Source organism: Pseudorca crassidens, chromosome 1 (genome assembly GCF_039906515.1).
Source record: "Pseudorca crassidens isolate mPseCra1 chromosome 1, mPseCra1.hap1, whole genome shotgun sequence".
Taxonomy (NCBI): domain Eukaryota; kingdom Metazoa; phylum Chordata; class Mammalia; order Artiodactyla; family Delphinidae; genus Pseudorca; species Pseudorca crassidens.
This window is the reverse complement of record NC_090296.1, coordinates 41,633,361-41,659,217: the sequence shown is the minus strand read 5'-3', so window position 1 is coordinate 41,659,217 and position 25,857 is coordinate 41,633,361. Positions and strand designations below refer to the sequence as shown.

Genomic DNA, 25,857 nt, shown 5'->3' with positions numbered 1-25,857 from the left:
TGTGTGTGTGTGTGCGTGTGTATATATATATATATATATATATATATTATTTTCCAGATTCTTTCCCTTATAGATTATTACAAGATATTGAATATAGTTCCCTGTGCTATATAGTAGGTCCTTTTTGGTTATCTATTTTATATATAGTAGTGTGTATATGTTAATCCCAAACTCCTAGTTTATTCCTCCCTCCCCTTTCCCCTTTGGTAACCATAAGTTTGTTTTCTATGTCTGTGAGTCTGTTTCAATAACATATATTATCTTCATTTAAAATTTAATTGGAGGTTTATATAATTTAATTTTTAACAGTGACCATGTTTAGCAAACAACTGGCAAAATTCCTAAAAATTTAACAGTCTGCTCTCATGAGATAGTATAAGCCAGTTCTGCATACCACTGTTGACTCTAAGTCCATGCTCTTTCCACTCCTGACTCTCCTTGCTACCTTTATTACTGGCACGTAAAAGCTAGGGATGATCTGTAGGATACAGGGGAAAACCTGGGTACCAGTCATTACTTTTGGTGACCCTGGGCAACCGCTAGCTCTCTGACACTCAGATTTCTCTGCTGTAAAAGATGAGAACAGTCCTTGCCTTGCCAAGGGTTATTTTGAGCATAAAATTGGTTGGTCTAAGTGACAGGGCTTTGTAAACTGTAGAGTCACATACAAAAAAAAAACCTTTATTATGATGGCATTTCATCACTGGTTTTCAACCAGGCCACCATTGTTAAGGATACAAAATGTGTTGCAACTTTTAAAAGTATGCTTTAGTTTGAGATCTTCCATAATGCCCACAGTAGACAGTAAACTCCCAGAAAAACTGTTCTCAAGAAGTCCAAATTTTTGTTAGTCTTTACTCATTAAGAGTAGCTATCTAAATTGGGAGAAAAACAATTTTTTCTAAACTTTAGTTTACTCATTTCTAGCTGTTGTTGGACTGTCTGAAGGGACCTCTTTCTGGCATTGTGGAATGCTTCTTAATTTCAAGAGTTGCATAAAAGTCCTTTGATTTTTAATTTTGATTTCTCAAGCTGCTTTGCTTTTTGGGCCAGACCAATTCAGTAAGTTATTTTGTATGGACTGTGCCCCTCTACTTAAGGTGGTATCCTAGCTGTAAATTGGATTAAGTATCCCAAATATCTTAAGTTATAATTCTAAACTTGAGCAACTTTATAAAATATTTGCCTGAGTTTGCTGAACTTCTCTTTGGTCTGCAGACAACTTTTCTGCCAAGCTCTTTCCCACAACAGGCCCTTTGCCCACGCTGATCCTTCTGCCTGTAAAGCTCTCCCCTGATTCTTTGCAAAGCTGGCTCCTCCTTCAGCTTGAAAGCCACCTTCTTAGAAAGGTCTTCTCTGCACACTTGTTTCAAGTCATCCCCCCAGTCTATTTCCTTACTTATTTCCTTCACAGCACTGATCACAACCTGCAGTTTCCTTGTTCATTTGTTTACTTCTTTGTCTATATCTCTCATTATAACATCAGCTCCTCGGGGGCTGGGACGTTGCCCATTGATGTCACTAACTACGCCCAGTATCCAGCACAGTGCCTGGCACATAATAAGCAGCCGTTGAACAGATGAATTTGTCTCACAAGATCCACATCAATGCTGTGCGGCTGTGGCCACCTACAATCTCTTGAGGGAAGATCCTACCCTAAAGGTTATCCAGGGCTTGACCCGTGGTGCTCCCAGTGGCCACATTTCTCTCAGGGCCCAGGAGAAGCCACAATGGCAGCACAAGCCTGCTGGCTCCTGTCTGCCCCACCCTGATGGGGCCACCTCAGTGATGTCGTACAGAATAAGATTCTCTAATCCTTTTCATTCTGTGACAGTCCTTTAAACAGCTGTTTTTCATGACCTGATATGGTGGGGTGGGGGATGGAGGAAGGAGGAGGGGGGCGGGGGGGGCGGTTGGTACATTCCCCACCAACAAAATTAGTGTAGGGGTACTATCTGCTCATATGTATTGCTTCAGGAGAAAGTGGGTAGCAGAAGCCGTAATTTGGACTAGGCTAGGGAAAAGTGAGAAGAGAAAAATGGGGAAAAGAAGAGCAAAGGAGATAAAAAGAGAACAGAAGGAAGGGAGAAGAGTAATAAGAAGGAGAGAAGAGAGGAGAGGAGGATAAAAGAAGAGGATATCTGTGAGGAAAAAACATGAAACAGGTAGTGAAGGAGGAGGGAGGAGGAAGGTAGAGTTGAATGTGTGTTCTGCTTGGCTTTGCGGCTCTTGGGTAGTGACTGGCCTCAGTGTGAGTGGATGGATGACTCAGCTGAGGGGTTCTCAGGTGCTCCCCTGAGGGGCCACTTAAATCACTGAGGTCATTTTGAGAGGCTCAGGCAAGGCTGTCTTAGGTGACTGTCTTCGATGGATTCACAATAGTAATTTGGTTTTACAAAAAAAATACAAACCTCTTTTTAAAAAATAGTGATTGTGGAGGAAAAGAGGAAGGAGTATTGCTGACTGGATTAAGCTTCAGATTCCTCACTTCCTGTCCTCACCCCAAGCCTCGCAATTACTAGGCTAATGGCATATAGTTTAAACTCAGGACTTGACAACCAATCTTTCAGAAAACCTTCTTCCTCTTTGGTAATTGAAATATAAACAAATTTCCAAAGCAGAGTAGAATAGTTTCACAATATACCTGTAAAAATTACTGAAGTACAATTATGGCAATATATTCTCACTGATGTTTTGCAAAAACTTACTATGAACATCTCAAATGTGTGTAGGAGGCCCAAGCAAAGCCTTGTAGTTCAAAAGAGGAGAAAACTTTTTTTTTTTTTTTTTTGTGGTACGCCGGCCTCTCACTGTTGTGGCCTCTCCCGTTGCGGAGCACAGGCTCCGGACGCGCAGGCTCAGCGGCCATGGCTCACGGGCCCAGCCGCTCCACGGCATGTGGGATCCTCCCGGACCGGGGCACGAACCCGTGTCCCCTGCATTGGCAGGGGGACTCTCAACCGCTGTGCCACCAGGGAAGCCCGGAGAAAACTTTTAACACTCTTTTTTTTTTTTTCAATGCCTCTTTCCCCTCTTCTAATACTTGTTTTTTGCCCTTAGCATAATATTTTGGGAATATTTAGTATAATATTTAGGGAATATAATATATAGTGTAATAATAAGGAAGGGGATATTATATCAAGCATATATATTTAGATAATATTAAGATATCTTTGTTCCAAATTTTAAAATGTTAATCTTATAACCCATGAATTTCCTAGTTTGTACCAAAATGTCCATGCAAGCTGTATTCAGAAATAAGAAATAGTGGGAAGGTGCAGCTTAATTGGTAGTCTGTGGTATACTGTACAGACTCCTTAAAAATATCTTTATGGTCATATTTCCTATTTTTCTACCTCTTCTGCTATAATTGACTCAGATTCTCCTACAAGTGTAGAACAGAGAGAAGAAAGACGTGGAAGCCTAAAGGAAGGAAGCAGAAAGACAGGCAAGACCTTCGAGCTCTTTATGGTCCAAGAGTGACATTGGCTACCCAGGCTCTGCCTTATGAATACGAAAATTTGTTTTCTAAGGGCACTCCAAATAGTGGTTGCCACATGGGCTATTCTGTTTCAGAATGGTAATGAGTCTATTAGCATGCTAATCATGCTGCTATTTGTCTGAAATATTAAGGATTCCAATAAGGTAGAGTTTTAAAGATCTTTGATCTAATTTCCTTTTTTTTTTTTTTTTTGGGCAAATGTGGGGAGAAGTAATTAGGAAATATGTCCTCAGATAATACTGGGACCAAATGCACAAATGAACTTTATTTTTACTTTCCATACCTGGAAATGATCCATCTTCATCTCATGCTAAGAAATTCTAACCCCAAAGATATTGGGTAGAGTAATTTTGGAGTTCCTTGAAGAAGTGGCCTGCCAGTGATCATTAGGTGATATTGTTTCATACTGTTGTTAGATCCCAGGCCTAAAAGTGAAAGGAACAGAATCTTCCCAAAAAGACATGTTGAAAAAACTGGAGACAGCTTTTCAGCTCTGAAAGCAGCTAAATGTTTGCTAAATGACAAGAGACAGAATAAATAGGTTGCTTTTGATCTAAGAGTTGGAACAACAAAGTGGCTTGAGGAGATACAAAGTAGCAGTTCTTTTTAAAGTACCTGCCTCTAATAATACAGTGTTTGGTTTTTCTTTGTATATACCAGAGCATCTCTTTAAAACACGGATTTTTCTATTAAACTTCTGTTCCTGCAAATGTGGTGTAGGTCAAATCCATGAACAGGTTAAGTCTCTGACAAGAGAGGGATAAAGCACCCCAGCCAATAGGAGACCTGGCTGGTGATGTACTGTTCCCCAGTTCTGATTCATTGGCCGCCTAGGGTTTGTCATTCTATCCGCTGCGGCGTCCGCAAACAGCGTGCGTCCGGCGTGGGTCCGGTTTTCCGTAGTCTAGCCAGCTAAACTGGATTTTGGCCGCCTGCACGTGCAGTTTCAATCAGGTTTAGCAGATCTCTAACTTTCAACAGAAGGAGCTGTTACGTTTTTGATTATCTTCCGGATTTTTAAAAATCCTTCGTTCCTTTAACCTCACTGGAGGTCGATGGAAGTCCCCAGAAGCAGAATCACGTGACTGTCTAACAAGTACAAATAAATACGATGTGAAACCCCATGAGCTACAGACGGAAAACCTGCCAGAAACTCAGAGCATGTGCCTCGTGCGTGTATCGGCTGCACCAGCGTGTGGGTGGGTGGTAGTAGAGTGTGTGGGTTGTTGCCCTTAGGGACGGGAGGTGTGTGCCTGGGGCACCTCCGTTCCGATCCGGGATTCGGATGCTCCCTTCAGCTTGAGCCTGAGGCCGGGGCCGGGAGGCGATTGCGGCGAGAGAAGCCGGGTAGGACAGTGACGTCATCTGCGTCCGCCCCTCCCCCGCTCGCCGGCCCGCGCTGCAGTTCCGGCCCAACGACATCCGGGTCTCTCCAGCTGCTCCACCGCGCCGCGGCTGTAGTTGGGGCTGAGCCGGCGGGGCGGGGCGGGGCGGGGCGGGCGGAGGCGTGGGGGAGGGGCAGCACAGCGCCGACGTGAGCGCGCCTGCGCGGGGACGCGCTCGAGGCGGCGGCGGCGGCGGCGGCGGCGGCGCTAAGGGCGGGAGCGCGCGCGGGAGCGAGGGAGCTGTGGTCTCTGAGCCGGCCCGGCCCGCAGCTTCGGGTGCTCGGGCGGCTGCAGCTCGGGAACTGGTGGCTGGGGAGGGGGGGTGGGGGGCGCCAGGCAGGTGGGGCGCGAAAGCTATGAATCTTCGGCTCTTCCTCGTCCTCCGGGACCCGCTCTCCGCCTCCCGCTCCAACGCCCGGATGATCTGAGCCGCGAGGGCGCCGAGAGCCGGGGTCCCGGACGCAGCCCGGCTCCTCCCCTCCTCCGCCCCCTCCCCGGCCTGACCTGGACGGCCGCCGCCGCGGTGACCCTCTTCCCGCCCCCTCCCCGGCTGCCGTCGCCGCCGCCGCCTCGGCGGACCAGGGACCTGCCCGCCCTCTGCTGCTCCGGGTAAGCGCGACGCTCGGGCCGAGGGCGGGCGGGCGGCGCGGGCCTGCGCGGCGGCGACCAGGCCTGGGGCCTGTAAACAAGCCGGGCGTCTGCCCGGGCGCTCCCGGGAGGAGACGCGACAACTCCACCCCCTGGCCCGGCCTCCTCCCCGGAGCCGGGCGTCGGGCGACGAGGGGTTAACGCTCCGCGAGGGAGGCGGCGGGGAGGCGGGGGCGGGGTGTTTGTGGCGGCGGCGGCGCGGGGAGGGGGCGCGACCCTCCGGCCGCCGAGGCCGGGCGGGGTGTTTGTGACGGCGGCGCGCGCGAGGGCCGCGGACCGGCCTGTCCCGAGAGCGGCCGGCGGAACTTTCCCCAAGCGGGGAGGGGGCGTCCGGCACCCGCACCCGCCCGGCCACCCTGGGCTCCAACCCCTGGAGGGAGGCCGGGAGAAAGAAGGGGGGAGGCCTCCTTTGGACCGGACTTGGCCTCGAAACACTAAATTCTGGAGAATTAGCTTCAGGTTTTATAGGGGGCGGAGCTGAGCGTGAGGCTCTTTCAGAACTCGGCAGTGATGCTTCCAATTCATTCATTATTAAGGCATCGAACGAATCCACCGAAGTAAATCGAACTGATTTCTTCTGTTTTTAACCGTGTAAATTGTGTGGGTAAAAGTTGTTGATGTTAGAGTTTGGTTGAGATGTGGTTCTGTTCAGCTTGTACATTTTAAATATTTTCTTGAAGGACAGCTGGCTGTGGAGTGCCTCTACCAACCGCAGTTTTAGATACGCTTTGAAAATTTCATCACCGGAGGTATTTCTTTTTTCTCAAGCACCGCATGGTACTTAAAAATCCACAAAGGTCATACTTCAGTTGTCCAAGCCGAGAAATCTGTTCGCCTCCCCGCCCCTAACCCTAAATTTTCTGCTAATTGGAGTAATGAGCCAAATGCATTTTAAGAAGTGATTGGAAGACCATGGGAGGTGTAAAGATCTATGGGAGGTAGTTATTATTTTCCCGGAGTAAATGATTTTGACGTTACTGAAGGAAGTTAGGAATTTAAAAAAAAATTGTTCTGAGGAAAAAGGTTTAATCTTTTCAAATTTGCACACTGGAATTTTAAACACAGTCACTTTTTAGGTGCACAGAGCTCTGAAGAGTCAGAGGGCTTATTTATTTTAACAGTGCTCTTCTGAGCCTTAGGGGTTCCAGAGCTCTCAGGAGTCCAGCAGGGCTTACTCCCCAACTGCTCTTTAACTCGAACAACTTCACTTTTATATTTTTATCTTTTTACATATTGGGCCTTTTCCAGAGTGTAGTTCTGTAACTCTGAAGATTAGGAAACTGACTAGGGCAATAGTGACCCACGCCTCTGCCTCTTTTATAAATATAGATGTTCCCTTTATTGGGAACATCTATATTGATTTAATGTTTCTTTTGCCAATAAATAATTTGAAGCCCAAAATAACATTCCTTGTTTGATGTTTTAGTTCTGTTCCTATGTGTAACTCATATATATCTGTTTAAACATTCAGTCATACAAGGCTGATTACTTTTAACCTGCAAGTTATAGCAATACCACATGAAACTATAATGAGCTAGGCATGGAAGTTAAGGCATTTTTGATTAGATATCACTAAATATTTTTCACATCAGTGAAGTAATTATATTATGGGAGAGGTATATTAAGACTGGTAAAGTTTGGCTAGCTACCTCAGTATATATTTGAGAAATAAAATGGTTGAATGATTGAATCATCAAAAATTCTTTTTATGTGGTGTGTGTGTATTTTAACATATAATATAAAAGTGGTTTATATTTTAGTTTGAAGAGCAAAAGTGATGCCCATAATTACAATGTACACTGTTGAGGGGAACACTGCACTAGGAGACAATAATTGTTTGGTCATGGCTGTGCTCCAAAATAATCAGCAAAGCCAAAGGGGTAGATTATATTATCAAATGTACTGTCCAGTTGTTATATTTTTTTATTCTCAACATTGTCTATTTAATATGCTTTGACTAAATGCCTGTTATGTGCCAGGCACTTAGATGTTTCAGCATTCTGAAGCTGATTTTCTTTCTGGGTTGTCTCTTATTTAAAAGAATTTAAAGTTGTTGATTGTTATTTAGGAAAGATATTCCTGTAGGTAGCTTTTATTGATTTTTCTGTTGGGATTGAGAAGTCTAGAAAAACTCTTGGGAGGAAGGCAGATGGAGATTCCACAAGAGACAAAGGGTGGTTGAGACTACAGGTTTGAACAAGCACACGACCCTTGGTAATTTCATGTGGAGGGCATTTTAAGAACACATTGTTAAGGTTTTTCTGTCAGTTCAAGCTGAGTCTTGCTTATCTTGACTTGTTAATAAACCTTCATTTGAAAATTTGTTCTCTAATACCCAATTTTTTTCAAAGAAATTAATAGTACATAGTATTGTCACATGGTAAATATTGCTAAGCAGTTAGTAAAAACCTACAGTCTTTGAATTTGTTCCCATAACACCTAGACTGTTTATTATAATAGCTAATAGCATGTGTAGCTGATTCTGGTTTCGCTGTAAATGCTTATTTATTTAAAAATTTAAGACTAAAGACTGACATATGTCCATAGGGAGCTTGTTACCCCTGAAATGCTCATGCATGAGAGCGGGATTAATTTCTTAAGATGTGAGGTTGTGATCATGTAGAAATAACTAATTATATGATGATAATTTCGATGATCCCCTGAATGACTGACTCTTGTCTGGGCATCTGACTCTGAGTTGTACTCCTGACTACTTTCCATCCTTAATCAAATCAGAGGAAGGAGGCAGCCCTGTAAGAAAATCAGCGCAAGTGGTGTCCTGTAAGTTAAACAAGATAAAACAAGGTATGGCCCTGTGAAATATATGGACCTTGGGGGAAGGGAAAGGTGTTGTGAGGCAACTAGGTAAAACTCTGTGCCTTCCTGTACCCTGGGTAGTAACTTTATGCCAGAATATGTTCTGTCTTCCATCTCATATTAAGTTGGTGACAAATTTTTAAAAATTGAGTTGCTTCATTAATTATTTCACTATTACCCAGGAAATTCTCTGAATTTCCCTGGGATTATTAACTACTCTTATATGAAAGTAGCTTGGGTTAAATTATATCAAGATCAAAAGGTTGATTACCTCTATTTTTTCTTCTTTTGTTCTTTCCAGTGTCTAATGTGCTCCGTATTACACAAGTAACAATTTTATATTTTATTGAGTCTCCAGAATATATTTCTTGATGATTTTGACCTTTATATGTCCTAGCTATCTGTGTACTACCTAGATAAGCTCTTTACCTAGCTTTTCTTTTGCTGAGGCAGGTAGGAGGAGCTAGAGAAAGTAATTAAGAGAGGGGAGCTTATGTATACCTTTATCTAAAATGTAATAGACTTTAGAATTTTTCTGAGAAACTGAGGGAAAGGTACTGGATGTTAATGTGTGTTAATAGATTGTTGATACTGTGTTTATAAAATTAGAGATGTTTTAAACATTCCTTGAGTAAATGTGATAAAGAAGGGAGTTTGAGTTTTTAATATAGTTCTTAACATGTTTATCTGGATCCCATTGACTTAGTTTATGTAGTATTCGTGTTTAGGATCTGGATTGAAAGTCACTAGATTTTTTGTGGCTGATATGATTTGAATTAAAATCCTATGAAACTAAACTACTTCTAGATACAAAAGAAAGTGAATAATAAAAGCCATAATTTATTGAAAATAAAGCATCAGCCTTTAATTTTCACCACAACCTTCTAAAGCATATGATGTTATCTCTGTGTTACAGATGAAGAAATGTAGGCTTAGAGAGTCTAAGTAATGTGCCAGAATCAGATCTGTAAATACAAAATTATTTTCAGAATACTCTTGAGTAGACTTTTCCCAATTAGATTGTTGTTCCTAGGAATCAAAATTTGAAAAGCTGAATGTTACACTTCTGATACAGATTCCTAGAATTAAAAGGAACCTTACAAATTTATGTAGTTAAGTCTTCCAGTGCAAGATTCCCTTCTAAAACATTCAGTAAAGATTTAAGAAGTTAAAATCATTTTCTCATTCCCAAAGTTTCAGAAGTCAACAGAGATAAACAGTTTTATATGTTTGGCTATCATTGTTCAGATCGAGAAATGGAATCCATATTAATTCTCAAATGGTTGATGTCTGTATTGAAGGACTTAGGGAAATGTTTCTGAGTATGTACAATCAGTGGAGCCACATTGTAGGCTCCAGAGAACATGGTAAAACTTCCTAGTGGGGTGATCTTGGGCAAGCTGCTTGATTTTTCTAAGCCTCAGTTTTCTTTATCTGTCAAATGGAAAAGCCTTTCTCATTAGGTAATCTTGAATATTAAATGAGATAATCATGTAAAGCACTTGACGTATTTTCTACCGTAAAGAAATACCAGATAAATGGTAGCTGCTATTATTGAGTATATGAAATCTTGAAATACTTAGGGGAATAGAAACTTAGTGAGTATGAGAGGGTTGTCTTTCAGTGTAGTTTTAGCAGTGAGCCTGGAAGACAAACTATAAGTCTTCGGATTGAGTAGAGACTTCAGAAAGGTGCTAAAGGTTGTGGGCATATAGAACTTGTATATGAGTAGACTAAAAGTTAAGAGGTAATGTAAAAGAAAATTGAGTATGAGTAGATTTATTTGACTGTATGAAGCTGGAGAGAAGTCATTAGGTTAATGATTAGGTGGGAGTCGATGGTTAAATAGAGGATAAAGAGCAAGTAATAAAGCAAAGGTGAATGTTCAGACAAGAATGATCAGTAAATGAGGAAGGACGCAGGTTGGTGTTTTGAAGAGGGGTAACGGTTCATGATTAGAAATGATCAAGAAGATATTGCTACAGAAAAGATGCAAAAGAGAGTAAGAAAAATAAATTATTCTAATTAACTCAGTTCTTGTGAAACAAAAAAAGAAAATTTCATGATTAGAAATGGTCAAGAAGATATTGCTACAGAAAAGATACAAAAGAGAGTAAGAAAAATAAATTATTCTAATTAACTCAGTTCTTCTTGTGAAACAAATAAAGAAAATAGGGAGTCTTCATGAAAGGCATTAAGGCTTTGTATGTGGGTCCTGGGTTATATAAGGTTGAAAAATTGTACTGGAACATTTCAGGTCTTATTACTACCTCATACCCAAACCATGTTTTAACACTCCAACTGTTGTTTTCTACTAGCATCTTGTACTGCATCTCCCTCCTCCATCACATTATTTCTCTGCTCAATATGTTGAGTGACTCCCTTTTGCCTCTAGAATAAAGCTTAGAATTCTTGGTTTGGCTTTGACACTTTCCATGATTGGACCTCAGGACTGATCTATTTTCAACCAAACTGGTCCTCTTACCATCTCTGGAGCACACCCTGAACTTTTCTCTCTCTCAGTGGGTCTTTGCTCATGCTAATTGATGGTTCAGAATTCTTGTCCCTCCTTCTCCAGCTTTTGTTTTCTTTTTTTATCAAAGCTCATTTCTATTATTTTCTCCCCCACAAAACCTTTCCTGATCACCAGAGTGTTTCATTTCTGTTCTCTCTGTACTTCTACAGCATTATGATTGTATTATTTGTATGGCTTTAATCATATACTTTACTGTTTATGTTTTAAGTATAATTGTGTGTTCAATTTAATTATAAAATTCAGAAGGGGAAAATGCAATAACTTTACTGTACCCAAAGCCTGGCACAGTGCCTGTGGATAGTGGACATTCAGATATTTTGTAAGTATTAGGCAAAATCTACCTGAGAATGGGAGTGATTGCTGTAGCAGGTGGCGGAAGAAGTTAAAAGCTTTCTGGTGGCAGGTATTTCTGACTCTCTTCTTATATATTATTTTGGCTGAACCTGGATTTTTTTTTTTTTTGGCCACACCACTTGACTTGCAGGGTGTTAGTTCCCTCACGAGGGATTGAACCCGGGCCATGGCAGTGAAAGCACTGAGTCTTAACCACTGGACTGCCAGGGAACTCCCCTGAACCTAGATTTTAAGTGTGAAGATTATATAAATCAGAAGGGTGGCAGAGTTGTTATGTTGGTATAGAAAATTATGTTGGCTGATTTTGGACCTAAGTATTTCATTTTAACTTCTTATGTTTTGGCTGTGAGGGTTAACAGGACATTCATGACCATCATGCATCTCTTTCCAGAGTTATATTTGCAAATATTATGAAGTAGGCATCCTTTTAACAGAAAGGAATTGCGGAATCACAGTAACTAGACAATGTATTGGTTAAAAAAGGGAGGTAACTATCAACTTTTTTTTAATTTAATTTTTTTATAGAGCAGATTTTTATTATTTATCTTATACATATTACTGTATATATGTCAATCCCAATCTCCCAATTCATCCCACCCCCCACTCCCCCCACACTTTCCCCCCTTGGTGTCCATATGTTTGTTCTCTACATATGTCTCTATTTCTGCCTTGCAAACCGGTTCATCTATATCATTTTTCTAGATTCCACATATATGCATTAATATACGATATTTGTTTTTCTCTATCTGACTTATTTCACTCTGTATGACAGTCTCTAGGTCCATCCACGTCTCTACAAATGACCCTATTTCGTTCCTTTTTATGGCTGAGTAATATTCCATTGTATATATGTACCACATCTTCTTTATCCATTCGTTTGTTGATGGGCATTTAGGTTGCTTCCATGACCTGGCTATTGTAAATAGTGCTGCAGTGAACATTGGGGTGCATGCGTCTTTTTGAATTATGGTTTTCTCTGGGTATATGCCCAGTAGTGGTATTGCTGGGTCATATGGTAGTTCTATTTTTAGTTTTTTAAGGAACCTCCATACTGTTCTCCATAGTGGCTGTATCAGTTTACATTCCCACCAACAGTGCAAGAGGGTTCCCTTTTCTCCAAACCCTCTCCAGCATTTGTTTGTAGATTTTCTGATGCCCATTCTAACTGGTGTGAGGTGTACCTCATTGTAGTTTTTGTTTTTGTTTTGCTGTACATGGGCCTCTCACTGTTGTGACCTCTCCCGTTGTGGAGCACAGGCTCCAGACGCGCAGGCCTACCGGCCACGGCTCATGGGCCCAGCCGCTCGGTGGCATGTGGGATCTTTCCAGACTGGGGCATGAACCTGCGTCCCCTGCATCGGCAGGCGGACTCTCAACCACTGCGCCACCAGGGAAGCCCCCTCATTGTAGTTTTGATTTGCATTTCTCTAATAATTAGTGATGTTGAGCAGCTTTTCATGTGCCTCTTGGCCATCTGTATGTCTTCTTTGGAGAAATGTCTATTTAGGTCTTCTGCCCACTTTTTTATTGGGTTGTTTGTTTTTTTAATATTGAGCAGCATGAACTGTTTATATATTTTGGAGATTAATCCTTTGTCCGTTGCTTCATTTGCAAATATTTTCTCCCATTCTGAGGGCTGTAGTTTTGTCTTGTTTATAGTTTCCTTTGCTGTGCAAAAGATTTTAAGTTTCATTAGGTCCCATTTGTTTATTTCTGTTTTTATTTCCATTACTGTAGGAGATGGGTCAAAAAAGATCTTGCTGTGATTCATGTCAAAGAGTGTTCTTCCTATGGTTTCCTCAAAGAATTTTATAGTGTCTGGTCTTACATTTAGGTCTTTAATCCATTTTGAGTTTCTTTTTGTGTATGGTGTTAGGGAGTGTTCTAATTTCATTCTTTTACATGTAGCTATCCAGTTTTCCCAGCACTCTTATTGAAGAGAATGTCTTTTCTCCATTGTATATCCTTGCCTCCTTTCTCATACATTAGTTGACCATAGGTGCATGGGTTTATTTCTGGGCTTTCTGTCCTGTTCCACTGATCTATATTTCTGGGGTTTTTTGCCAGTACCATATTGTCTTGATTACTGTAGCTTTGTAGTATAGTCTGAAGTCAGGGAGTCTGATTCCTCCATCTCCTTTTTTTTCCCTCAGGATCGCTTTGGCTACTATCAACTTTTAATTTGAGTCAAACAAATGTCTGATATATGAATAGTCTGTTTTCATATCAATCTCTAAGCTAAACTTTAAACCATATCAAATTGTTATGCTATTTCTAGTATTTAGAAAATGCATAGTAAAATTTCCTTTATTGAATTTTTTGAATGGATAATTTTATATAGGCCGTCTGTGGCTGCTAAGATCCATTTATTGGAGTATGATACTAATGAGACCAGAATCATGAATTTGATTCTTTGTGTGGCTCTTAACTTTTTCTAGCCTTAACATTAGCTAGTAACAACGATAACTGACATTATTGACCACTTATATGCCAGGCATTATCATAGAAATTTTCAAGTACTAGCTCATTAAATCTTTATATCTATCTGTATGAGATAGATACTATTATTACTTGTATCTTAAAAGATCGGGAAATTAAGACAGAGGTTAATTTTCACAGCTAGTAACAGAAGCCAAACACATGTCCTTGGACTTTTCAAAGTAATTATATATGTGGGTCACTGCAGTTTCATTGCTACTGCTATAAGTAACTCTTTTGGCGATTGTAATGGTTTAGAAAATCTTTGTATATGAAGGGTATGGCTACAGTTCTATTGTACCCAGAGAGTGAATCTTGTGATTGAGCTGCAATCTGAGGTGGAAGTATACATAAAGTTGAAAAGTACAGTATCACATGTCATGTCAGCTCCCTTTAGAACTTTTCACCAAGAAGAACCATTAAATTTTTTAATATAAAAAGCACGTAAGTTAAAGCTATAATACAACTAGTACTATAAACAGTACACAATTTTGTCTTATGGCTTATTTTATTCATGTTCACTTCTATGCCTCCCACTGACATAAATGATTTCATCAGTCCTTCATTCAAATGAAATTCTTAGTGAGTTTAGGAAGATAGTCTTAAATACAAGCTAATTGGTCTCACAATAGAGATTATACTATAAATGGAACATTTCAATATTAAGATTTATTAAAAGTAAATTCCTTGAAAGCAGGGACCAGGTTTCATTTATTTTAAATAAGTGCTCAATATATGATTGTTTAATCTTTGTAGTCTCCCTCCTCATTTTCTGATAAACACATGACAAAGAAAATCGAATGTGAGCCAGAAATACAGCATACTATGAGAGAGCATAGGTCACAGATAATCTAGTTTAAATTTAGGCTGGTGCTTTGTATTCGTCTGTGATATGACTGTCTCAGGAAGGGGTTGTAGATAAACACGTTGTTTGGTTGGTTGGTTGTTTTGTTTTGAGTCCTGCTGTATGTGGCTTAATTATTTTATTTAAAAATATGCTATTCAGGAACTGTTGTACTGCTTCAGAGAATAAGAACATAATTCATTACCAACTTTGAATGTCTTGACTTCTTAGCCCTGCTCCTTGTCTTTAGTATGAGTGGTAGAAAATTGTGTCATATTTCATATTATGTCAATAGGAGATATGCAGTTTGCTTACTTTGTTACCAAAATTTAGTAATGAAAATGGTAACGATAAGGATAAGCAAGGAGTGGCTATATATATATTTTTTGTTTTGTTTTACAAACCGAATTGCAAAACTTACCAGACTTTAGAAAAACATTTTTGCAATATTCCATCATACTTCAGAATATAAATAGGTAGTAAACAAAATTTTCACTTTTCATAAAGCAGTAGAATATCATCCTTGTTTGGATGTCAAGGGGCTGATCTTAGAATTGGCAGCTTTTGTGGTCAACCCACAGTTTAACCCTACGTTACTCCATATCTGTCTTCATTTTCTCTCTATAAATGCTTCCTGATACTACAAGCAAGTACTTTAACAACTAGTCAGTCATCTAGAGTGATCTTGTAGTGGTTTGCTACAGTCAGTAGAATCAGGAGCTCCTTAAGTGCAAATGGGATTGTTCATTTTATACAGTAAAACTCCCTGACTAAATTTAAGATATTTTTGTCTAAAATACATTGAAAGTAGATTCCTAGCTCCCAGTAATTACTCCTTTGCATTTAAATTACCTTATACTTTGCTTCTTACATAGAAAAGACTTTTTAAAAAATGTACCCATTCATGAATGTTAAATGAATGAGCAGATGAATAAGTAAATAGCCCAGGGAAAGAGAATGTATAGGCTCTAACTTCTAGTCAAAACTACATCTTTTCTCTTTTCTCCCCTTCAGCATATCTCATGTGGCATTTTTCAGTAATGAATGTGTATCTAATGATGTTGAGAAACTTTTAAAAGTCATTAATGAACAGTAATCTGAAAATCAAGTTTTTGACTGGTAACCTGCAGCTTTGCAGGGTCTGATATTTTAATATTAGAAATCAATTGTGTTCTGTAGAGATTTTAAAAAATTAGAACTATGTATTCTATAGAATAACAAAGTGGAAATGGTAGGATACAATTCAACTTCTATGGGAATACCTTTTCCTGGGTAGAAAACAATTCCTAACTCTGTTGACAAGGGAGAAGTCATGATGATGTCCCATATATTAATCAAGTGTCACTATGTACTAGGTACTTACGAACAGAAGAGACATGATTCCTTCCCCCATGGATCTTAAAATCTAAAGATTCACAGGGCCTTCTGTGCTATGATAAGAGAAACACAGGATTCTGTGAGCTCATGACTAATGGTAGATCTACTTCCCGAGACAGAGGAGAAGCGGTAGGGAGTTGAGAAATTTATTTTAGGCCACGTCATTTGAGGTATGGCTAATCAAGTATAGGAGGTGGTTGGATATATATATAGAGAGAAAGAATTTTCACTTTCAACAAAACCCTTTTTTCTTTTACTTTCCAGCACTCGTTACCGTATACACAAAGCATCACATATCTCAGTCTATGGACTCAGTGAATTATTCTGTTTTGAAGAATGTTAGATTTTGTGGACAGAAGTCTATCTTTTAAAGGCATATACTTTTTGGTCCTTTTTTCCAGGAGAGACATTATTCATACGTGTAAAATATTTAGAATCTTCACATATTTTGTGTTTGAATGAACCTTTTACCATCTTAAATATTTAATAAGTTTTATTTTTCCCTTATTTCAACTTAAGTACACAGGGTTATCAGCAAACACTTATAAATGCTCTCTGTGAGGGGTTTTGTTTTTTTCAAGCAAAATTTAAAATGATGGATTGGCTGAGGAAATCAGTTATTGTTTTCTGGGTCAGTCAGAGTCTGAATCCTCAAATATGCAAGAATTAAAAAACAGGGGCTTCCCTGGTGGCGCAGTGGTTGAGAGTCCGCCTGCCGATGCAGGGGACACGGGTTCGTGCTCTGGTCTGGGAAGATCCCACATGCCACGGAGCGGCTTGGCCCGTGAGCCATGGCTGCTGAGCTTGCGCGTCCGGAGCTCCGCAGTGGGAGAGGCCACAGCAGTGAGAGGCCCGCGTACCGCAAAAAAAAACAAAACAAAACAGCAAACTGGGAATTGAATCCACTTCTCAATATGTAGACTTCTCAATGTGTATAAATTATCCAAAACTGAGAAATTTGAAATAGGTAACAGATGAAGCAAATTGAGATTGTGAATACCAGAACAGTCTTAGGAAACTTTAAAAACTAAATCTATGCCATCTAAATCTTTTAATGTTTTGCTTATACTATAATGTTTAGTAAAAATAGGTCAGTATCTAATTTTATAGTGACTAGAACCCTCCAACTAAATTAAGGTTAGGTGTTTTTCAGGCAATTGTGTACTTCTAAATTTTACTTTTAGAAATTGTGCGGTACATACCTTTGTAGCAATTTAAGAAGACTACCTTATGGTGTATGTGATTCAGATCACAGCACATGTCTAGAAGATGGTGATACGTTAAAAAATCATGAAACATGAAGGAAACATCAAAAGTGGCAAGCTCTGTCTCACACACACTTTGTGAAATTGAAACTGCTGCTAATATCTGTGTAAACTGACTGTAGTTTGCGTACTAAATGACTTGTGTCATGGGCTTTATGGAAATACTATTTAGCATAAAAGAGCTTTATCTGACTTATTTTCGTTGGTTTGATTGGTTGACTTTGTTTTTTGAAATTTCATTTTTAACATTTTAATTTAGGGTATTATTTAACTCAGTAACAGTGTTTTGCATTAGAATTCATGTGAGTGAAATTTGGTTTGTTGAAGGAGGTTAAGTAAATATTTAATTGAAAGAGTGAAGTAAATATTTAGTTGAAGCTGTAAGATGAAGAGATACTGAGCAGCTGAGAAATTTTCAGGTAACTTTTTTTAATCTGTGAAAAAATTTTAATATAGTATTTTTCATGTTACTACAAATAATATATAGTCATCTTTTTAAACCTTTTTATGCAAAATAAAATACAGATACAGAAAGCCGTATAAAACCATAGTAATCTTTTAAAACGGCTTTATTAAGATATAACAATAGCATGAAATTCACCCATATGAAGTTTACCACTCAGTAGTTTTCAGTGTATTAGCAGAATTGTGCAACCATTACCACAATTTAATTTTAGAACATTTTCATCACACCCAAAAGAAACCTTGTTCTCATTAAGAGTCACTCCGCATTCTCTTCTCCCCTATCCTTTGTCAACCACTTATCTACTTTCTGTCTCTGTAGGTTTGCCTTTTGGATATTTCATATAAATGGGATCCAAATAACTTTTTGATCAGTGATTTCTAACCTGATAAACATCATGTATATCTCATGAGATAGCCAGCTATGAATAATTTAGCCTCTTTTTATAGCTTAAATAATGACTGTTTCCTCCTCTGTGACCAGGAAAAATTATTTAGTAATTGGAAATATTATCCAAATTTAAACCAAGAATCAGGTTCTTCACTAGTAGTATAACTTCAAGGAATATGTAGTCCTCACCTCCAGCAGTGCTTTTCACTGTGGGTTGCTCAGTAGCCCCTCAGCTTTGTTGATGTAGTAGCCATTTCTCTCCTACCTAACAAACTCAGACTTGCATGAATTCACTGAAATATTTTCCTTGCCTGAACTCTGCCTTCTTACTCTCCCCTAAACACAAGAATGAGGACGAATTAAAAGCAAGAAAGGGAAAACAGACGAGATTGATTGCTCAGACTAGGGAGGGACAAAGAGCAAGAATAGAAATGGTATAAAATTTTCGAGGAGACTTAATTTGTGGGCAGAAGAATAATAAAACTTGGAGGTTGCTTAGAAGAGAGTAAGACCTAGAGGGAAGAAGCAGAAGGCAAAAATGTTATAATATATTAGAAGATAAGAAGATAAGTGAAATATAGAAAATTTTCAGTTCTGAATTTTAGTCATATGTCTGTGAAGCACAAATGATGAATCCATTTTCTGATGAGGTGTATTGCCCTTATTTTCTTTTCACAAATTTGTAGGAATTTTGAAGCTGAGCCATAGTCATATGTTTCTTTTGGGTTATTTGAAGATCCTCAGGTTTGAACCTGTGCAGACTCAGAAACTCCTATCACCTTGGGACTATTCTTTAGAGAAATCCCAGAGAAAATAAAAATGACACTGTGCCCCTGGGCTTTCTGAACTGAAGGGGCAGAATCCTATTCTGGGTGCTACCATATTGGGCTGCTTCAGAGTTCTAGAATTAGCCAGAGAATGGCACTAATTGAGAAATTGCTGCTGCCAAAGAAAATCTTGATTTGTTAGAGGTGCCTTCTGGTTGGATTAGAATTGTTAGTGAGATTTTAGGGATACTCGGTAAAATTGCCCCCAGAGATCTTGAATCCCACATATAGCTTTTAAAGTCAGTAAAGTCCTATAATAAGCAAACTGGAAATTTGGGGGGAGGGGAGTGCACACTAATGGGAACTGTTAGTACCTATATTTGACCACTTGGATGATATGTTTAAAATCCGATATTCAGCTCCTTATCAGAAATATGCCTACAATGTTTTATATATACATTTTAAAGGAAAAGCTGATGAAGATAGGTTACATTTTCTTTAGAACAACTGAGATTTATTATTTAACAGGTAAAATGTGTTATCTAATTTAAGTGAATGTTTTAAGTATTGGAAACCAAGTTTACAAAATATGTGTATAATTTGCTTTAATAACAAGCATTCCTTTATTTACAAAAGAACTCCTCTATATATAATCTATGACTGTTTATTAGATTATTTATATTGTAGAAAGAGAAGCTTAAGAGTACTTGTTGATTTGACTGACTAATCTATAAGATTGAGCTTTATTACAAGAATATTTAACCAGAGAAACCTGTGAAAATATTTTTGGTCTTGAGGAAGATTGGAGGAATGTTCTAGAGGAATGTTCTTGGCCCTGTGAACTGCAAACTAATGGACCATATAAGAAACTTCTATCTCTAACTAAAGAAAGATGTGAAAATTTAAAGATTGCTATGATTTAAGTATATTTAGAAAATATGAGATACCAGAGGAGCATTTGTCAAATGAAATTAAGCCTCACTGTATAGGGTAAGGTACCATTATTTTGCTGGTGTCTTCTGATTCTCAGTGGAATAGATGTTGGTAATAGGGTCTAGAGAGCTCTACAACTTCTATGTTCCAGGGAGTTGACATGAACAGAGATTAGTTAGTATTTCCTGGGCTTCCAGGAGCACTGCAATGTCCAGGTCTTAAATTTCTTAGCGCTTACATCTGTGGACTGTTTATGCTACTTAACTGTTGTTGGAGAATTTAGTTTTCTTTTTCACCTTCCTCTTTCTCTCATACTTTGGTTGTAGGTTTTTTGAAGTGAATGTAATTTTTTAAATTTCCTCAACTCAATGAGCTAATTTACTGCATTTATTTATAATCTGTTTAAATCATCCTTTGAGTTTTTAATATCAACGATTTTTTACTTTGATTTCTTTTTTTAATTTTATTGAAGTGTAGTTGATTAACAATGTTGTGTTAATTTCTGCTATACAGCAAAGTGACTCAGTTGTACATGTATATTCTTTTTCATACTCTTTTCCATTATGGTTTATCAAAGGATATTGAATATAGTTCCCTGTGCTATACAGTAGGACCTTGTTGTTTATCCGTCCTATATATAATATTTTGCATCTGCTAATCCCAATCTCCCAATCCTTCCCAACCCCCACCCCACCTCCCCCTTGGCAACCACAAGTCTGTTCTCTATGGCTGTGAGTCTGTTTCTGTTTCGTAGATATGTTCACGTCGTATTTTAGATTCCATGTATAAGTGATATCATATGGTATTTGTCTTTCTCTTTCTGACTTTTCGCTTAGTATGATAAACTCTGGGTCCATCCATCTTTTGTAAAGACATCCATGTTTGCAGTAATGCAAATGGCATTATTTCTTTTTAATGGCTGAGTAATATGCCATTGTATACAGCATACCACATCTTCTTTATCTGTTCATCTGTTGATGGACATTTAGGTTGTTTCCCTCTCTTGGCTATTGTACATAGTGCTGCTATGAACATAGGGGTGCATGTATCATTTCGAATTATAGTTTTGTCTGGGTATATGCCCGGGAGTGGAATTGCTGGATCATATGGCAACTTTATTTTTAGTTTTTTGAGGAACCTCCATGCTGTTTTCCATAGTGGCTGCACCAATTTACATTTCCACCCAATTAAAAAAACAATTTTTAAAAATTTCCAAATGTGACATTTAATTCTTTCCCAGTTTGCCTGGTAATTTTTAAATAATTTCTTATTTCTCATTTTTCTGTTTTTTTTAACCTTATTAAACATTTCATACATAGTTATTTTATATCTTATATTCATTAATTCTAATATCTGAAGTCCTAATGAGATAGGAAGGAAGTGGGCAGGGCACAATCATTAAGAACAGGGTACCACAAAAACTGGTTAGAACCTAGTTGGCCCAAGATGGTGGAAGATTCAACTTCCAGTAGACCTTGAGCTTCATTATACACTCATTGTAATATATTAGCATGCTAAATGACACACCCACGGGTGCCATGACAGTTCCCAGGCTGACCATAAAAGGCCAAAAAGTGGGTGGTGCCCCATTTCCTAGAAATATCTGCCCCTTGTCCAAGATAGGTAGGATATTCCTTCCACCTGTTAGCCTATGAAATTACCCAACCCATAAATACTAGCCACCCCCACACCTCTCACCTTTTGAGACAGACCACATTCTCTCTGTGGAATTTGTATCTCCCAGCACAGCTCTCACTTTCCTAGAGGACCCCATGCCCTGGGGCTGCCTCTCTTTCGCCCTCCAAGACAGCCCACACTCTGTCTATGGAGTGTGTATCTCTCTAAATAAATCTGCTTTCAGGCTCACTCTTGAATTCTTTCCTGTGCAAAGTCAAGGACCCTCACTTGGCGGCCCATCCCAGGGACTCACTCAAGATCTGGGACATGACCATCTTCTCGCACCCCATTTTTCCTACACCATCAAGGGAGTATTTGTTATATGTTAACTCCTACTCATGGCAACTTGTTTCCTTGTATATTTGATTTTTTTTTATGAGCTTATATTTGATTAAACACCAAACATTCCTCCATCATGTGTATAATTGCCTACAATTTTATTTCCCCTTTTTGTAGCATAAATTTCATTTCCTTGTTTATAGTTAATAACCTAATTTAATCAGCCACTATATTTTACCGGTTTTTGAATTTATTGTTCCTTGTATCTCTTGGATTCACCTTTCTTCTTGCTAAAGTATATCCTTTAGTAATTCTTTTACCAACAGAGTATGGCTTGTAAATGTCCTTAGTTTTTGTCTGAAAGTATATTTTATTACACAGTACATTTTTTTTTTGCAAATAAAAATTCTTGATTAATAGTTTTTTTCCCGCTTCCTATCAGCACCCTCAAGATATTATTTCATTGTATTATGAAACTTGGCAAACTTGGAACTCTGAGAAGTCTGGTCTCTACCTAATTGTTATGCCTTTGTATGTAATTTTTTCCTCTGGTAGTTTTTAAAAAGATTCCTTTTCCGTATTCTGTCACCACTATTTACTGTGTGACCTTGGGCAAGTTCTCAACAGAGGTAATGAAATAGTATCTGTATTATAGGGGTTGTTGTGATGATTGCATTAATAGATGTAAAGCATTTAGAGCCCTGCATATTTCAAGTATGATATAAATGTTAGTATTTGTTTGTTTTACCATACTTGATGTTCTGAACACATTCCCATGGTATGCCTAGGTATGTGTATGTTGTGTTATCTGTAGGCACTCTTTGAAATAGATTGTTGATCTGAAGTTCAGTTCTAGGAAATTCCTTAGCCTTTATATCTTCGAATATTGCTTTTTTATTAATCCTTAGTCTCTGTGTTTTGTTCTAGGCAGTTCCTAGGTACATTTTCCAATTTACTGATTCACACTTTGACTTTGTTCAGCTACTTTATGTGGCCTCGGTTGCTTTTCTCAGTGAATACTTTCTCATGTTCAGGTTCTCTCACTCACTCATTGCCACCTATTCTGGTTTGACTTCTGCTATTCTTTTTTTTTTTTTTTTAATAAATTTATTTATTTATTTTTGGCTGTGTTGGGTCTTCGTTTCTGTGCAAGGGCTTTCTCTAGTTGCGGCAGGCGGGGGCCACTCTTCATTGCGGTGCGCGGGCCTTTCACTGTCGTGGCCTCTCGTTGCGGGGCACAGGCTCCAGACGCGCAGGCTCAGTAGTTGTGGCTCACGGGCCTAGTTGCTCCGTGGCATATGGGATCTTCCCGGACCAGGGCTCGAACCCGCATCCCCTGCACTGGCAGGCAGACTCTCAACCACTGCGCACCAGGGAAGCCCTGCTATTATCCTTTTACCCCCTTCTTGTCTGTTGTTCTTTTTAGCTTTGGAAGGATCCTAAACATACACATTTTAAGTTATTTTCTGATTGCTACTTTTTCTTCTAGATGGAGTTCCTATAATTTTTGATGTTTGTTGGCTGTCCATCTTAGTTTAGTTGTCCCGGTGTGTTTTGGAGTTTGGTTTCATATTAGATAGAATTTTTTTGTTTTCTTTCTTTTCACCCTTCTTATCCAGTGTTTTTTTGCATGCACCTTTACCTTGGCTCTGGGGTGCCCAGACTGAAACCATGTCTTATATTAGAGGCTTGGTTCCCCTGATTCTTGATAACATCAGGATCAGGCTTATCTCTCCAAGAAATACAGACTTAAAGAAGGTGTGTGCTTCTGTTGAAGGAGCACGTAATTTCATTTAAACTAAATTCCCTGGCAATGGCTAGTAAGTAGCTTTTCCCTCCTCCTTTTACAAGCAAGAGAGCCCCTCCACCACAGGCATTCGTTTCAGTGAGGCTGGTTTCTATCCCAGCCTTGCATGGGGGCATTTTTAGTTCTGTTACTATCCCTACAGGATGCAGACTTCTGTGCATCTCTGTTAGTTGAGCCCAGGCGAGTCACAGTTTAAGTTTCACCAAGTGCTTTGTATTTCAGGAGTTTATCTTTAGCAGGTGGCTTGGTCTTCTTAATTTTCTGTTTTATAGTAATGTATTTTAAAAATACATTTGGAACAGAGGAACACTTCAAAGTGTGAATATACAAAACCATTTTAATGGAAATCATCATTTAAAATTAATGTATTATATATCATACATAGCCTTCAGAAAGGTACCAGTTTGCTCTCCTATGTACGAGAAGTATATTTTTTTTACTCCTTTGCCAATAGTGGACGTTATAAATTTTTGATCTTTGATAAAGTAATGTGTGAAAAATAAGTTTATTTTTAATGGCTAGTGAGATTCGTCATTGCTCCATATATTATTGGCCACTTGCATTCTTTTATGAATTTCATTGTCTGTTCGTGTTCTTTGTCCGTTTCTTCTCCTTTAAAGTGTTCATTTTGTTGTCTTATAAGACTTTTGTTATTTTAGGAATATTAACTTTATCATATATATTTGCTTTTCAGGCTTATGAGCTTTGTTTTATAGTGCAGAAGTTTTATTTCTCTGGAGTTACTTTTTATTCCTTTGGAGTCAGTCAGTCTTCTCCTTTTTGCCATTGTGGCATACTTAGAAAGTCCTTTCCTACCATAAGATTATAGAAATATTTGCCTAGATGTACTTGTATGATTTTATTGTTAGTATTTCAAACTTAAATCTTTAATCAGCTGGTGTTTTTTTAAGATCCACGATAGGGATTCAGCTTTCCTCCACGGGAGGGCAGGAGTGGAATAGGCCAGCCGTTCTAACACCAATTATTGAATTTTTGTTCCTGCAGCTCTTTCTGGAGTCTTGGTTCTATTCCACTGATCAGTTTATCCTGCAGTAGTATTCCCTCTTAAATACCATAATTTGAAATTGTTTTAATATTAGGTATGGCAAATTCTCATGGTTTTTAGAATGTTTTGTCTGTTCTCATACATTTAATCTTTCATAATGAATTTTGGAATCATTTCATCAAGGTCTGGGAACAAAAAGACCCAGTTGTGATTATATTGAATTTATTATTAATAAAGGGATGAAAAATGTCTTTACCATATTGAATCTTCCTATCTCAGAAAAAAGAATGTCTTGTATTCTGAGGCTCTTAAAGGTCATGAATATTTCTTGTTAATTATTCAGATATACCTTTGCTGACATTTTTATTTATTTTCTAAATTATTATTGTTAATAGTTTTCTTATATAATTTTCTTTAGTCACATAGCCTTCTTGAACTTTTTCTTCTAACAGTGTTTTAGATTTTGAGTTTGCCATCACATAATCGTTATCTGCAAGTAATAATATGATCTCATAATTTTATGCTTTTTTTTTTAATGTGACTGCATTGATCAGTATTTCTAGACATTGCTAAATAATAGAGATACGAGCAGGTATCTTTGTTCTTGTTTCTTTCTTGGGAACTGTTCTAATCACTATGCTTCCCTTCTGGCTTGAAATATGTATTATCATATCATAGCCTATGCAGAGACGATCATATGGTTTTTCTCCTTTTTTTTTTTTTTTTTTTTTTTTTTTTTTTTTGCGGTACGCGGGCCTCTCATCGTCGTGGCCTCTCCCTTTGCGGAGCACAGGCTCCGGACGCGCAGGCTCAGCGGCCATGGCTCACGGGCCCAGCCGCTCCGTGGCACGTGGGATCCTACCGGACTGGGGCACGAACCCGTGTCCCCTGCATCGGCAGGCAGACTCCCAACCACTGCGCCACCAGGGAAGCCCGATTTTTCTCCTTTTAACTTTTAAAGAGGTGACTTATATTAATGGGATGCCGAATGTATTTAAATTCCTAAAATGAACCCTACTTGGTAACTTGTAAGTAATTAGCGTTATTTGTCTTTATTCCGTAATATATGGTTATATTTTACTTGGGGTTTTTTGCATCTGTATTAATGAATGTGTTTGGACTATAGTTTTATTTTTTTAGTGCTATCTTTGTCAAATTTTACGTCAGGATTGTGTATGTTCATAAAAAGTGGTAAGTTTTTTTCTCTGTTCTTTAGGTAGTTTAGGTAATTTGGGAGTTACATGTTCTTTTAAGGCGTAAAACATCTTGGTTGTGAAATTGTCTTGCCTAATGCACTTTTATTTTTAATAACTTTATTTTGAAAACAAT

General features: G+C 38.7%; 1 protein-coding gene and 1 long non-coding RNA gene across 5 annotated transcripts in view; one reads left to right on the top strand and one right to left on the bottom strand.

Moving 5' to 3' along the window:
- The window catches only part of LOC137226248 (uncharacterized), a 122,697-nt gene that overhangs the window by 1,546 nt on the left and 95,294 nt on the right, over positions 1-25,857 (bottom strand). The gene's annotated exons all lie outside the window — the stretch shown is intronic.
- The window catches only part of PPM1A (protein phosphatase, Mg2+/Mn2+ dependent 1A), a 43,138-nt gene continuing 22,628 nt past the window's right edge, over positions 5,348-25,857 (top strand). The window contains exon 1 of one of the 4 annotated variants that reach the window (XM_067734327.1): positions 5,348-5,496. The gene's annotated coding sequence lies outside the window, so the exon portion shown is untranslated. Of the gene's footprint in view, positions 5,497-6,214; positions 6,285-8,256; positions 8,341-25,857 lie in introns of those variants that run through there. The other 3 variants (XM_067734347.1, XM_067734353.1, XM_067734336.1) reach the window with 3 other exon arrangements.